Raw genomic sequence first — 16,118 nt, 5'->3', positions numbered from 1 at the left:
CCATAGAGACTAGACCACCTGCCTGGGTACTGAGGCCATTGTCAGAGGCCGTCCCTCAGTCTCACTACTATCAAAGGTGCAACTTGTGGTGTCCAGAAAAAGGGCTTCTTCAGTAGTCCTTGGAAATTTTTACTCTCCAGTGAAGCTTACCCAACACCATGGCCAATATCTTTTCTTCAGCAAGCAGAGATCTACTTATTTTCCCAGGTCTTTTAGATTGTTTGTCCGTGCTGATACTTTCTTTGCTGTTCTGGTTGTTACTTTTTTATTTTATTGGTTCTACCGTTCATGGGTTTCTAATCTTTTCCTGTAAACCACCCTCAGAATTCTTGCTGGATCGAAAATGTCAAATTGCTTATGTACATAAAATGAACTGAAATGTGAAATGGAACAGGAGATAGGGAAGAGGAAAAGTAAATGATTGTGTTTCAAAGTAAGTGTAGTATGTTTTAAAGACTGCAATCCTATATACACTCACGTGAGCTTAAGTCCCCTGCAACTCAATGAAAGGTACTACTGAGTAGACATTTTTAGGATTGTGGTGTAATTAAAATATGCTTTCAGTGCTCTTTTTTAAAAAAAAATACAGTAAACAACAGGTAAACATAATAATGGACATGAGAGCTAATGAAAGTGCTGTGAAGGTAATTTGTATTTATACCTTGTCTATACAAATAATGGTTTAACTGTGCAATTCTAATCTCCAACAATGAGCGAATATGATCTTTTTAAATGCTCTGATTGCTTTCTATTTTATGCTAGTTCATAAAGCTCGAATTCCCCAGAGACTTACCCCAGAGTACAGGGTGGGTGGGATGAATACTTCTCACATATTTATTCCTCTTTCTACTCCTCTGAAGCTGAGATTTTAAAGGTATTTATGCACACTAACAATCGCTTGTTATTCACCTTGCTTTGGTGGTAGATTTCAGTGTGATTTTCTCTTTTCGCAAGCAATGAAAGCATTAAATCAAACACAGCTCTCTGGCAGTGTTATTTTCTCCTTCATCTGCTGATAACCGAGCAAACACAGTTTCAAGGCTGTTTTTTCTCCCCATCTCATTAGAAAGAAAGAGGGCCTCTCCCTCCCCACCCTGATTCCTGGAGTACATTAACTTGACCAACACATCACTATCTTCCCAGCAAATTCCCCAAGAGGCTTCTGAGGATAAAGTTAGCCATTAGTCGTTTCATACTCCCCAGGCACTCCTTTATGCAGATAGCATGAAAGTTCAGTCAGGCATGAAAGCCTTTATCTGTGCACTAAAATTAAATAGTGTTTCACTTCTTGGGGATATAGCTGGCTCTGTACACGATGGCTATTTGCTATGCTGCCGTGGTTGGCTTTGAAAGGGTGGTTGTCCCCTCCATCCCCACCCAGGCCAATGTATAACCTATCTGGCTGGCTGATGCTGTGTCAATCAGTTTTTGATAATGAAGGTTTGTCATCAAGTGAGGTCAGGAGGTTGGGTGATAATTTAGATGCTGCTACAGCCGCCATCTCCTGTTCTTTTAAAGTTTACCCTGCCCATCCCCAAGAGGCTTATCCCCAAGCTCCAAGATGGGAGCTACTTTCCCCTGGAGTGATCCCATGCTGCTCTGGTAACACTGTGTGTGAGAATTAGACACGCACATTGTCAGGGACATGAGCATGGATCTTTCCCACCCAATCTCAGCACTCTCCAAAAGTATGCCAGTTGTCTGAGAAAGAGTGGCAGGATTCTCATGCTTTGCCGGCAGAAAGTCCCAGATTCAGTCTCTGGAATCTCCAGTTAAAAGGATTGGATAGCAGGAGAACCATTGTCCACCAGAGTAGACAACACTGGACTGGATGAACAAATAGTCTGAGCTGGAACACCACAGTTTCCTCTGCCTGTTCTGTCCGTGTGGTCATTTAATTGTGAATGGCAATAAAGAGATGGATGCACGAGTGGATTTAAATGGGACCCAATGCCATTTAAGATCAATTCACAGTTAACATAGACCAGTGATCAAGGAGGACCCAACAGTCTCTGTGTCGCAAGGCCTGCTGAGGCTGTTCTGCTGATGGACCTCAGGGCTCATCTGAACAGTAAGCTGTCTCTTTCATGGCAAGCCTGCGCAATTCCAGGATGAGCTGAATGCCAGCCAAAAGAGTAGCTGCCCGGGCACTGTTGCCCCAGCAACCACCCCACCAGTACCTAAGGCGGGTGACTGCCTTGGGAGCTGTCTTAACTTCTAGTCTGCCATTTAGCAAAGTTGTTACCTCCCAGACTCTTATACTGTCTAAATGGCTCCTGCTTGATCACTGGCCTACCTGCCAAGGTGTGGCAGATGAGTGAGTCAATTGAAGCCAGATAACCCCCCACCTACCCAATTTTGCAAAACATGCAATAATTTCTTCCTGGCTTCCACAGGGCAACAGCCTTAATTGGAGGGGGCACAAGGTGGAAGATGAGCTGCCTATCTAGCCCAAATCACCAAGAGCAGGACCCTACTTAAATACTCAGTTTCCCTTGTCCTATTCTCATGAAGGACGCTGGTCCTTGCTATATCTGAGTGGTTTCTGTAAACATTAATGCTCATCTGCATGAATCCCATTACTTTTACTGGCTCTCTCTTGTACATTTCAGTGCTCTCACATGCGTATAATGACAGAGGTGAGAGTTCATGGAAGAACACAGAGTAGCTTCTGTGAGTGGCAGTGGGAGTTTATGAATCAAGAAGGCTGCTTTGGCTCATGATTCACTTGCCATATATAGTCAGGCTTTATTGGAAATTGCCATCAGGGCTGGTTGTATGAGCCTGGCCAGTGGGGAAGCTTACTTTCTTCATTTTCTTGAAACCGGCTGCCAATTTGGTCCATTTTTTAAACCCCTCTGTGAATATCTGCTCATGCTTAATTGAATAGCTGGAGCTTTCTCTTGTTTGCCCCCACATGTTTTATAGCCCTTGCTGAGAATGTGATTTTGGCACGCGTAGAACAAGAGGGGACCATATGTAGGCGCTCAATGGGGTGCTTGCGTCATCCATTTAAATTAGAAAAGAGATTTGCCCCTGTCATTGTCACTGTAATTCTGTCACTCAGTGGCGCTTTTATCTACAAAAAGGGTCTATAATTAAAACGATGAATTAATCATAATGTAGGCATGTGGTCAAGAAGTCTAATCTTTCCCTGACAGCCACAAAGTGTTTTGACGTTAATACACACACACTGTGAGCACAATTCATACAAAGCTTCACTGAAATGAATGGGCTTGCACTATGCCTGCTCATGGCAAGGCTGCTTGGGCAAGGAAAGTTCCAGAAGGAATATGGGAAAAGTCCTTCAGAAAGATGCTGTGTGCTGCCATTCTCGGAAACTCTAGGCCTTTGTATTGGTCCAGATTTCCAAGGGTTTTTCACATAGCAACCAAGCTGAATAAATGATCTGCTAATTTCTCTTGGAGAATTACTAAAGCACGCTTTAAAGACTTCCCAAATCAGGGCAGGGTTTTTAAAACATGGTTATTATTAGCTTGGCAATCCAAGTGCATTATACCAAATCTTGCTCAGCCACACGAGCAGCCCTTTGACTGATCTGCCAATACTTCTGGCACTGGATGGTATGAGTCTAGGTTCCAGGATCATCCTTTGAAGGGCAGAGAGGCACACGTAACTGCAAGTGGACTCCAAGGCTAGCTGAGTGCCAGCCCAGAGAACATCTGTGGGTTTGGTGTGATGCCTGAAAAGGGGCACCTGCATAGCACACTTGCAACTTGTTAGAAAAACACTGTGGGCTAATATGAATAGTAGAATGTCTGTCATCTGGTGGGTGGGGCTTTTGTGTTGTGCTCCGGAATCTGCCCCTCCCTTTGGGTGTTCAGTTAGAGAGGCCAACTGTCATTCTTGCCTCATGATGCTGTCTTAGTTTCTGTCAGATAGTATGTTATTGTGTTAGTTTTCTTTATTATTAAAGCTTTGTTTGACATTTACATGAGCTGCTTACTTTCCTGAAAGAAAAGAAACTCTGCTGAAGAATGGTGGAATATCCTAAACTAGTGACTGAGGGGATATTCTCAGTCTGACAAGAGGATTGATTTTTTTAATTAAAAAAAATCACCCAGCTCTCCACAACACAGCTGTCAGATGTCCATTTCAGATGTTGAGCTGATTGTGTGGACCACAGAAGGGCAGGGCTGAGGTGGCAGGCAGGGAATATGATGTCAGGGGAGGGTCCTACAGGCGTGGTCCTGCCACCCCTCCATGGTGTATATATAAGGTGATCATCTAAGAAAAAGAGGCTGGTATCATTGATTCACCTTGTGCCCAACATCCAAATTCAGCCTATAGATCAAGGCAGACATGCCTCTGCCATTTTTGTTATTTTGAGATTTGGTTACTGTTTGCTTATTTCTTTATACGATCTCTTACCCAATCTTCACCAGAAGGTCCCAGAATAAATTATAAAATACATCACAATTCTAAAATACATAATAAGGTTCCAGATGGAGCAGAGCAAATTATTATCATTATTAATCATCATAATAACTACCCACGCTTCACTCTGTGGTCTCATGGTGGGTTACAACATTAAAACACAACATTAAAAACAGTTTAAAACGACTTACAGTCACAAAAATAAGGTGGTCTCCTAAAACATACACCTCAAGTGTCAAAAGCCAGGGTGAAGAGTTGTGTCTTCAGCGTTGGCCAGGATCTGTACAATGAAGGTGCCAGACACACCACCTCTAAGTGTGAACAAAATCTAGTGTTTTTGCTTTTTCAGATTTCCAACTTGCTACCATTTTGTTCTCCTTCTGTGTACTTCTAGTGGCGATGTGCATGTTACAATGAACAGAAATAGCTCTGCCTTAAGCAAACATTTTACTTCTTATCATGGAGCAAAAAGTATGTGTAGGAAATGGTGTCTGTCAGATAAGAGCTGCTAATTATTAGGAAATGGGTGAGCTCAGGGTTAGTTATCATCGGCGTTATCACTTCCAGTTCACAAGTACATTTTTGAGATATATGTATTTCGACTATCACGTTATGTGAAAGCCCTTCTTTAAAAACATTGGTTCAGGGTTTTAAAGCTAATAAATGTGTGACAGGGCCTATCAAAGATAAAAGGTTCATTGTGATAGTTCATGAACAATATAAATATTTCTGTACATTTCTGTATTTTAAAAAATATTTTATTATACAATACAGTCACAGCAAAGTAAAGATTATAATGTTTTGTTTATGGCACCATTTTACACAGTCTTAAAACACTGGCAGCCTTTATAGGTTCTCCACAGAAAGGTTTGTGAGGCTGGTAGGAGAGTTTTATTTTCTTTTTCCCTTACGTATGAAAAAAAGGGAGACCAGGTTTCATCAAAGGTATTTTCCTTTATAATTCCATTTGCAACTCTTCCAAGCTCAGTTAGTCACTCTGAACTAACTACGTATATCCCAAATACTGTTGAACCAAGTTACTAGAGGTAGCTCCACCTTGGCTTTCCAGAGATATGCTACCACTAGATGTGCAGCTACCAATAAGAATTAAATCTTTATGCTGGATAGTAGGGTTGGAATGTGAGTTTAGTGAAAGCAGGGCTAAGGCTGGGTTCGGCGAGAGAGGTTGTTTAACAATTTTGGAGATAATATTGAAGACTGTGGTCCAAAATATATTTTAAAAATTGCATTCCCACCAAGCATGAAAATGTGTTCCATATTTAAGTATTTGTGAAATTTTGTAAGACAAAACCAGAAGGAAATAGTACTTGCAACTGGGACAAAGTAAATAGGATGTGTAGTTTTCAGCAAATGGGAGAACAGCTGAGTTTCCACAATATTATCTTGGAGAACTCAGGCTTACGGGTTGGTTATAGATCATCTGCATTGATTGTAAAGTCAGAAGTCCTCTGGTTTAGTCAATAGTCCAGAGGCAAGTGTTATGTACTGAAGTTTTCACCCTGGGCCAGCAGAGGGATACTCTAGATAGTTTTCACTCAGGTCCACATATGCAAAGAAGGGATTGAAAGTGACATTCAGTGATTGGATAGTTACAGAAAGTGGTTACTGTTGCGTTCTAGTGGAGCTCTATATAAGCAGGCTGGCTGAACCCTTCAGTTCAGTTCTGTTCTGGCCTGTGAATAAACAAGAGCTGTTTGAAGAATCGCTGTGTTGTCTGATATGTTCACCCGCAACTTAACAGCAAGAGCTAAGTTGAATTTGCCACAATTATTAGAATTTTGTCTGAAGTGATCTGGAGTGAAGGAAAGAAGTGTGACTTGGCTCACCTGCCTGAGGAACCCACTTATCTCCTATGCGGGGTAGCTTTGTGTAGTGTACCTCATTAGCATGTGCACACTATCCTGAACTGTTGTTTGTATTTTAATCTGAGTATCAGTTATTTAGAAAATGTATAAACCAATTTAACATTTTGGCAAAAATCTCAAAGCAGTTTTCAAAAATCTAGAGAGAGTGAGTGCAAATGATCAGAATGCATGGGACTCTCAGTCTCAGGGTCATGGGCTTGAGCTCCATGTTGGGCAGAAAGGCATTGCAGGGGGTTGGACTAGATGACCCTTGTGACCCTTCCAACTCTACTGCCCTATGATTCTATGAAATACATTGCTGAAATTCCGTCGTTTAAAACAGGAAGTCAGCAACCGAACAGGATAACATTCTCAAACATAATAATAATAATAATTAATAATAATAATTTATTCTTTATACCCCACCCATCTGGCTGGGTTTCCACAGCCACTCTGGAAAGCTTACAGCATATCTAAAAGCATAGTAAAAGCATCAAGCATTAAAAACCTCCCGATACAGGGCTGCCTTCAGATGTCTTCTAAAGTTGTATAATTCTTTATCTCCTTCACATCTGGAGACATCATAGGCCAGGTTAAACAAAATGGGTTTTTAGGAGACATTTGAAACTTCCAACAGATAGAGCTTCCCAATTTTCTTTTGTGAATGTATTCTGTGAGGTGTTACAACAGAAAAGGCCGATTTCTTCTCTTACTTTTATTATTACTTGCAGTTGCAAAAAAGCTCCGGTTGATGATTATGGTTGATGTTGTTGTTGTTTTTTTTAAAAAAAGCACTATCCTAGGGTTGCCATATTTCAAACAGTGAAAATTTGCACAACTTGCACCAATGTGAGCCTGCCTGGGACCCAAGCTCAGCCTCTGTGATCCTGCTCATAGACTTGCCACAAGGAAGAATTTGATTGGCTGGCCCAAGACATAAGGCCTTTTCAGTGGTGGCCCCAGGCACATGAAATCCCCTCCCTAGATTTGCATGTATTGCATAGTTCCTACGCTGAAGGCTTTGAAATGGACCTTGAAAACTTGCTTTTATATTCCAGATGGCCTTTGTTAGTTATATTGGTACTGCTGCTAGTCTTTCAAGTGCGGTTTTGCTGTCTGCTTTTACACTTGTATTATTTTACTGTGCTGATATTGTTTTAGCTATACTTGTGGCGATTAGTCCTTGCTGTAGTTTAAAACTGGTTAAGCGCTGCCGAATGATATCTCCCAAACTAAATAAATGTCTGCTGGGCAACATTTTCATGGGCAGAATTATGAACTGGCATGAGAAAATCTCCCTACTTGAGGTCTGGGTTGCAGTTTTCTACTTTAATCACTCCTTTGAACTTCTCATACAGAACTGTAGATGCTATTGCTCAGTATGCTAAGAGCATCCCTTAATTTCCTCCTAGGTAACTATTACTATATGAGGATGCCCAGGAATGTCCAAATTGCCACTGCTAAAAATGAGGGCTATTAGCTGTATTGTCAATATCAGGAGAAGGACGTGGGAGAGTGGATGCAGCAAATGCAATTAAACGGGAAAAGATAGAAGGGAGAAAATCTCTATCCATTATTTAGTTTTAATGAGACAAGAGAAAAAGTGAATATAGAATCTATTAGACAATTAGCTTCTTAAAAACTAGGGGTCCATGGTCTATATTTGGCCTAATATAATGCTCATTTTTTGGTGTAAGACAGGAGAAGAGATAATTACTTCAAGTTCTGTCATATTCCATCTGCACAGATCTGCCTAATTTCTCTTTTTTTCCACATTGATCCTCTCCATCTTTTAAGACTTTGGAGTGAGATGTGAGGAAAAAGACTGAGGAGTGGGAGGGTGAATGGGTATCAAGGGATGGCTAGGGAAAGCAGCTGGAGGTGACATTTATTGTGATGAAAGTGCTTTACGATGAGACACATCAGTACAGAGACAGTGTGGGATGCATGTGTGCAAACGGAATGGCTGCATATGTGTTTTTGTGGGTGGTGTGGCATTAGTAGTCACTAGGGATGTCTGAGAATTCAGATGGAAATGGCAGCAGAAATGGTCTGTGTTCACTTATTTGTCCCACGTCCAGAACAGAAATCCATCCAGCAAATAGTATTCGTAATCACTGCTGCTGCTTTCAATCCAGTAATGACATATAATCAAGCATTTTCCTTGCACTGAAATGAATGGAGTGGAACAATACAATGACAACACATTTTACACAATTAATAAGCTTCATAATTTCAGTGAGACGAATAATGCCATTCTTGGTGCAAGATGAACTGAAGGAGAATGTAAACAGTGCTGCATGTGACGAACACGGGCTGGAATAGAAAACTATGCCTCCTTACAGGCCTAGTACTCATCATTCAGTTCAATAGTCACTGACTGTACCATTCAGAATATATTTTTCAGAAGGAAAAACAGATAAGGTGTTCTCTGGAGGAGGCTGGGCTATCATGGAACATGCCTAAGCATATTTATTTATTTTGCAACATCATGGGAGGAGTGTTTCTACGACTAAGATGAAACTGCAAAGCTCCCTTGTTATTTGTGCTATTGAATGTTGCATGTTGTTTCAGTAATCCTGTCATATTTATAGTATTGACATATGTTTCCACCCCCGTATAGTTTTGTTTTGCTATGTTATTATGAAATTGTTTCATAGTGCTTGTTTGAAATGCAAACCTGTTTCTTTGTCGTTAGCCACCTTGAGCATTTTTTGTGTGTGTGGAAAAGCGGCATACAAATAAAATGAACAAATGAATTTTGCTGCCGCGATTGTAGCTATACAACAATCATAGTCAGCTGGCTATTGCCTATCATGTCATTTATGTCATGTGGTACAACTTCCTTCCTCCCAGTGCCACCTGTGAGGTTTGGAGCAGGACATAGGGTTGTGTTTTGTTTTTTTTAATCACAATCCTATCTCAGAAGAAAGTCCTATAGAGTTCTGCAGGACTTGCTCCCAGTTGAGTATGTATAGGAGTGTAGCCAAAATGTGTCTTGCTGTGCATCCTCCAGACTACACAAATGGTATTGAAGCGCTCAGCTATTGAAATATACTCAGAGTCCTGTAGTGATTTTATGCTCTTTATTGCAGCTTGTAAAACAGTGAGTCAATTGCCCCCCAAACCTCAGGCTTTTATATACATTATTTACACAATGAGTCTCATCTGATTGCCTGATTCTGCTTCCCTCCTGGAGCCTGATTGGTTTTTTCCTGCAGGCCAATCAGTTGCATTCTACGATCCTACCAGCCTAATAGGCTGATTAACTTCTTCCTGGAGCCTGATTGGTCTTTTCCTGCAAGCCAATCAGTTGTTGCATTCCAGGGTCCTACTTGCCTATTGTACTAGGAATCAAGCTTAGTACATAACAGCTATTTTATTACAAAATATACTTTGGCAAAGAACCATCATTTTATTTCCTCTCCTATTTTAGGCTACACATTCCTCTTCAAGTGTGCTGGAGAACACATCTATCCAGAGTTAAAGAAATGAGAAAGAGAAGAAGAGTGACCCATTATATAGCTTCTCTGCTAACACAAAGCTACCCAACCCCCCTCCATTTATCTTTTATGTTAGGGCAGAACCTATCACTACTGATACTAGACTAAGACTTGCAGAAGTATCATTTGGGATTAGTTCAATCTGAAGAAAGCTTTGTTTAGTTTTCCAGAAAGGTCCAGCGTGGCGATATTGCAGATGCTGGCACGGCAAGAGAGATAATATTGTATGTGATAATGCTGAGTCAATGCAAAAACTAGAGTATATTTGTAGCAGGTTCATCTCTAATGCAGTGCACTTTGTAGGTGAACCCACAAGCCCTCTCCTGGTGCCCTTCTGTCTGCCATTTACTATACTGCTTAGAGATGAAAAACTGGGCATTTTAAGAGAACAATTTGACTTAAAATGGTACCTTTTATCTGTGCCATAAAACACAATAGCAGCAGATAATGGGATTGAAGGGAATGCTTTGTTGCTGATAATAGATGTATTCCAAAATAATCTTTCTGGTCATGTGATGGAAATGCTTAATTTCAGGGAATTTTAATCCTGGATCCCATTTTATCAAATAAGAAGAGTCCACCAGATGATAATGTGACTGACATGTAATTGCAGTTTTACTAGAAAAGTAGGTATTGTTATACTTGATAAAGGCACTCTTTTTTATTTTATTTATAGACCACCATTATTTCCAAAGGATTTCAAGGTGGTGTACATGGCTCTCCCCCTCCACATTTAATTCTCACAACAACCCTGTGAGGTAGGTTAGGCTAAGACAGGGGTTGGCAACCTAAGACCCATGGGCTGGAAGCAGCCCACAGAGGCTGTTTAACTGACCCATGAGCCGCCCCCGAACTGAAGTGCCCACTTGTCAAGTCCCTGCGTGCTGCGCTAAACCGGCGCAGCACAGTGCGGGGACTCTCTTCCGCGGCTCCGGAAATTGCTTCTGCGCATGCCCAAACACCGGAAATCGTGTCTGTGCATGTCCGCAGCACTGGAAATCGCTTCTACATACGCCCAGATGCTGAAAATAGCTTCTGTGCAGCCATGATTTTCGGCGTCTGGACATGCGCAGACGCGATTTCCAGCGTTGCGCTGTGCCGGCCTGGCCCATAGAGGATCTCCGTGGGAGTGATCCAGCTCATGCCCAGTAAGCCTTGCTGACCCCTGGGCTAAGAGATGGAGATTGGTCCAAGGTCGCTCATGGCTGAGTGGAGATTTGAACCCTGCTCTCCCAAGTCCTAGTCCAACCCTCTAACCATTATGCCACACTGGCCCACTTCACACTCACCTTTCCATAATCCTCAAAGCCTGGTTACTTGGGCCTATTTCAGTGCCTGCCATACAACTGGGGACAGTTTAGCACAAAAATTTGCTTTCCAAAAAGGCACCATTCAGGTCCAGCAGCCTTCTTCAACCTGGTTCTTCAACCCTATGCTGCCTGGTTGCTGTAGTCCAAAACATCTGGAGGGCACCACGCTGGGGAAAGCTGAGATACAGCCTCTTCTCTATACTCAAAGTCTGTGCCTTAGAATAAATCACATAAAGGATACAGGGGTTGTATGTAACATGCTGACCTAGTGATAATTGCAAGCAACACTTCTGTCAGCCTGCCTTGCTCTTTTCTCCTGGTGGTGATCTTGTACACAGCATCAGTACACAACCAAGGATATGTGACATTTCCCTGCTGGGTCACAATAATGCAGCTGGGTCACAATAATGCATTCTCCTTATTGGAGTCTTCTCCTCACCATTTCCTCTTTGTTCCCCCTGTAAACAACTATTGTTAAGTTGTTGGTTGGTTGGTTATTTTTTCTTTCTTTTAAGGATGATTGCGATTTGGACATTTACTGTAGCAGTCCCCCTCCCCTGGTACAGGGGCGGTTTGCAGATGCTCATTTTACCTTCACCATAAAGTAATGTATGATTTGAGTGCACTTTGTAGAAGACTTAAACTATGGTTGCCCTATCTCTTTTTTTAAGATCAGAGAGGAAAGAACCATGCAAAACCAGCAGCTGTGCCTACAGATGTGCTGCAGGAGGATCACCTACAGTGTATATCAGTATATATACAGCATATACCAACTTTACTTTATGCTTGTGAAACACGGACCACTTATAAACGCCATCTCCAACTCCTCAAAAGATTCCATCAACGGGGTGTCCGAAAAAATTTACATACAGTATCACTTAAGAAGATAGGCAAACTAATGTCAGTGTACTGAAAGAAGCAAGATCACCAGTGTCGAAGCAATGTCGAAGCAGTGTCGAAGCAACATTAACTTTGTCGAAGCAGTGTCGAAGCAACATTAACATTAACTTTGTTGGACTGGTCATGTTTGGATGCCTGATTATTATCTTCCAAAGCGCAACTACACTATTCCCAATTTAAGAATAGAAAGCGAAATGCCAGTGGACAACAAAAGAGGTTTAAAGACGCTCTCAAGGCAAATCTAAAAAAAATGCACGGATAATTGGGAAACACAGGCCTGTGAGCACTCCAATTGGAGAATAGCCTCTACCAAAGGCATCATGAAATTTGAAGAAGCACGAACTCGGGATGAAAGGGAGAAGTGAGCTAAGAGGAAGGCACGTTTTGCAAATCCTCACTGTGATCAACTCTCACCTGGAAACCTACCGGTATGTCCCCACTGTGGTTGGATGTGTGGATCCAGAATTGGTCTCTACAGTCACCTACAGACACACCATTGCAACCATGTTCATGGAAGACAATCTTACTTGGCCAAGAGTGATTACCAAAGAAAATAAAATAAAAGAGGTGGCCAACAGGGGTGGCCAACAGATCACTCTCTAGATGTTGTTGGATTGTAGCTCTCATCATTCCTGACCATTGACCATGTTGGCTGGGGTTGATGGGAGTTGGAGTCCGACAGCATCAGGATGGCACCACATTGCTTTCCCTGACCTATTTTAAACATTACTTTGAGTCTTGCATAGCAGAGGGAAAGGGTATCTTGCTATACCTCTACCACACAAAGCTTTTATTGCCTGGTAAAAATCTGAGCCAGGGCTTAGGAATTGGCTGGGTTTGTGGCAGCATGAGCATTTATAGGCAATGTATGTACCCCATAGGGTCACGGGTGGTGCTGTGGTCTAAACCACAGAGCCTAGGGCTTGCTGATCAGAAGGTTGGCAGTTCAAATCCCCACGATGGGGTGAGCTCCCGTTGATCGGTCCCAGCTCCTGCCCACCTAGCAGTTCAAAAACACATCAAGTGCAAGTAGATAAATAGGTACTGCTCCGGCAGGAAGGTAAACGGTGTTTCCGTGCACTGCTCTGGTTCGCCACAAGCGGTTTAGTCATGCTGGCCACATGACCCGGAAGCTGTACTCCGGATCCCTCGGCCAGTAAAGCGAGATGAGCGCCACAGACCCCAGAGTCATTAGCGACTGGACCTAACTACCTAACAGTCAGGGGTCCCTTTACCTTTATGTACCCTATAAGGTACATATATGAAATGCACTCCCCAACCATATTCCTTTCCTATAAACAATTATTTCTGTCTACGTCCATTAGCAATTTGCAGAGTGTAATCTACCAAGGGCATAATGCAACAGTTGCATATGCCTTCATTTCAGGACCAAGTGGCGAAGAAGATCTGTGTGGGCTTTCTACATCTTTTAATGCATTTGATTCCACATTTGTTTGAATGAAAATCTGCAGCAGCACAGAAGATCTTTCTTTATACAGAGCCAATCAGAGAAGCTAAGAGTGCTCTTAAAGGAAAAGGGGAGAACGGATGTGGTTTAGTCTAAACAGGATTTATTTAAGGTTTAAGCAGACTTTTCTCCCTGGGGGAATTAAGCTGCCGTTTAAATGTTTATTTCTGAATATTTTACACATCACTGCGATCACTTTCAGATGACTTAAACATATGCATGGTATTATTGTTTATGCCTTCTGTCATCTCATACATTTTTCTTCAGCTGTTCTTTATTTTGAAAGTACTTTGATGTCTCTTGATTTAGGACTTGCCAAGATGGGAAATCTTAATCAAGGGAGCCACTGCTTCAGAAGGGCTTTTTGGCATTCAATCACAGATTTATTTCTTTTTAAAAAATAAGGACGGGTATGAGAATATAAACACTGATCTCAGCTGTAGGATTATTTGATCTTTCTAATACTGCACCAATTAACATATATGCTTTCCAGTAGATTCACTCCTAGAAATCCCTGATCTTTGGTGCATTTCTTGCTGTTGTCTTCTTCTAACACGTGTCATCCTTCTGAAAACTCATAATGGAGAAGACTCCTTCAATATTCCTTTTCACTAACAATGCATTCTGTATTGCTTTCCAACGAATTTGTCTCATTATATGAAGGTTGCTAAAATCATGCAAATTGTTGGGAACCTGTTTTGCAGACTTCCAGTAAGTCATCAGCTTGCATGAGAAAATATCACTTCCTTGAAATATATGCAAATGTCCCATTGTTTCTCAGTTATCGTGGCCTTTCTAAACTATGATTTTTCCACACACAAAAACTGCAGTTGTTATTCATTCATTGCAAGGCAGCCAGATGTATTTACTCACAGAACGATTTATGTTGCTAAGAAATCACATTTCCCCCATACTCAAGCCACAGTATTTTGTCAATGAAAAAATGTCATTCTTTCCCCACCTTGAATGTCAATAGAATGCAACCTTTTCAGATGTGGGGCCCACCAGTAACAGCCAGCTGCAACAGAGAACTCGGTTGTTTTCTTTAAAAAAATCTATTAAATCTACAGAATACTTTGAAAATGGCTATAGTACAAATGGTATAACATACCATTGAATATGCCGACCGGAACCACTGGCCACAGCTGCAGGATCATCAGGTGATAGATTGATGTCTTTATCTTTAAGCACCAGGGGATGGTAGTGGAGGCTGGTGCACTGTGGAAGCAGTGCTATTTTTCTTTTAAAAAATAATAATAATAATAAGAGGTGCCAGAACTCACCATGAACACCTCCCTTCTCTTATACCGGCAATGACACTCATCTGAGAGATGCTGGAACTGAGTTCCAGCGAGCTCCAGCTGAAAAAAGCCCTGCATACAAACAGTCCAAGCAGTGGGTCTGGTCATCAGCACTGTCCTCTTTACTCTGTGTTGCCCTTGTAGAACACAGCAGGGAGGAGGATGAAGACAAAACTAAAGTTTGTTGGCTCTGTCGCTACCTGCCATTGGCTCTGGCTCCACCCAGTTTTGGTCTCCCTGCCTTCTGCCCTTCCAGCCGCAATGGGCACCAACTACCACTGATGCACTGAGGACAAAAAGCAAAGTTTTGCTCTACTGAGTGACTTGACGAGGAAATACTACATTTCCATAGAGTCAATATGAGTACAATGCATGGGAAGCTCAAAGTGGTTTTTTTCTTAAATGGCTGGAGATCATTCAAGGATGAATTTGAAAATTTCAACACTAAAGTAGGACTCCTGTCGTGGTGAGGAGGGAGACGCCATTTTGTAGTTCACCTCAGGTGCAGTAAGATCATTCAGTGTCAGTTCTGACAGTTATTGGCAGCCATTGTCTTATAGGTGTGTGTTTTAAGTTCACTTGTCTACTGAGATGTAAGTCGCAACTAAATGTGCACAGGAATGCAAACTAAGTACACATTTTGGCACCCTTTCCCTGAGACAAGAATTGTACTCCAAAGTTTGGAGTAATGCAAGAAAACTGAAAGGCCACTGCATTCTGACCCATGTATTCGCTCAGGAAGTATGTATCAGGCTGATTCACTTTATCTGGAAATTAGACAAAAGTCTCAATCATCCCTAATTTAAGCTCATCACAGCAAGCTTTCCCCACTTCTCACCATTGATGAAGTACTTGATAACACACAATGAAAGTGACTATCATGGGCAAGCAAACATGAGATGGAAGCTTCAGATGATAACTAAAATGACCGTGGTAAAATTGTTTGTTTTCAAAGAATCACATGAGAGCAAAGGCCTTAGTTTACCATCAGCCCATTGGTTTATCCAGCACCACAGAATGCTCTCAGCTGGATAAATGGGCAAAGTAAAGACTTATGAAAATCCCATCCGTTAATCTCCCTATGCCTTAATACCCCATCTGTAGAAAGGGGGATAAGTCTACTCTACCTCACAGTGGGTGTCTGGAGGATAAGCATAATGAAGGATATCCAAACTCACTGTTATCATGATGGTGGAGGGAGCATATAAATTATTTAGACAAATGCAATTCATGAAATGGATAATGCAGTGAGCATTGGATCTCATATTTTTAATTTCATGAATCTCCAATAAGACTTATAAAAAAATCAGTGACAGATATCATAGGAGAAAGTCAGCTATTTTTAACCTTGCTCTTCTGAGCAGGTTGAATGG

The 16,118-nt window shown here is 41.7% G+C and overlaps 1 long non-coding RNA gene across 5 annotated transcripts in view; it reads left to right on the top strand.

The window, feature by feature from the left end:
• LOC309379598 overlaps window positions 1-16,118 on the top strand; it is a 119,583-nt gene that overhangs the window by 44,026 nt on the left and 59,439 nt on the right. The window contains exon 1 of one of the 5 annotated variants that reach the window (XR_014172552.1): window positions 3,737-4,019. The exons of the other annotated variants lie outside the window; for them this stretch is intronic. This is a non-coding gene — a long non-coding RNA (uncharacterized lncRNA). Of the gene's footprint in view, window positions 1-3,736; window positions 4,020-16,118 lie in introns of those variants that run through there. 5 annotated transcript variants of the gene reach the window in all.

Source organism: Podarcis melisellensis (assembly GCF_964234715.1).
Source record: "Podarcis melisellensis genome assembly, chromosome: 10".
Lineage (NCBI taxonomy): Eukaryota > Metazoa > Chordata > Lepidosauria > Squamata > Lacertidae > Podarcis > Podarcis melisellensis.
The sequence above is the reverse complement of the archived record's forward strand: the minus strand, read 5'-3'. Positions and strand labels throughout refer to the sequence as shown.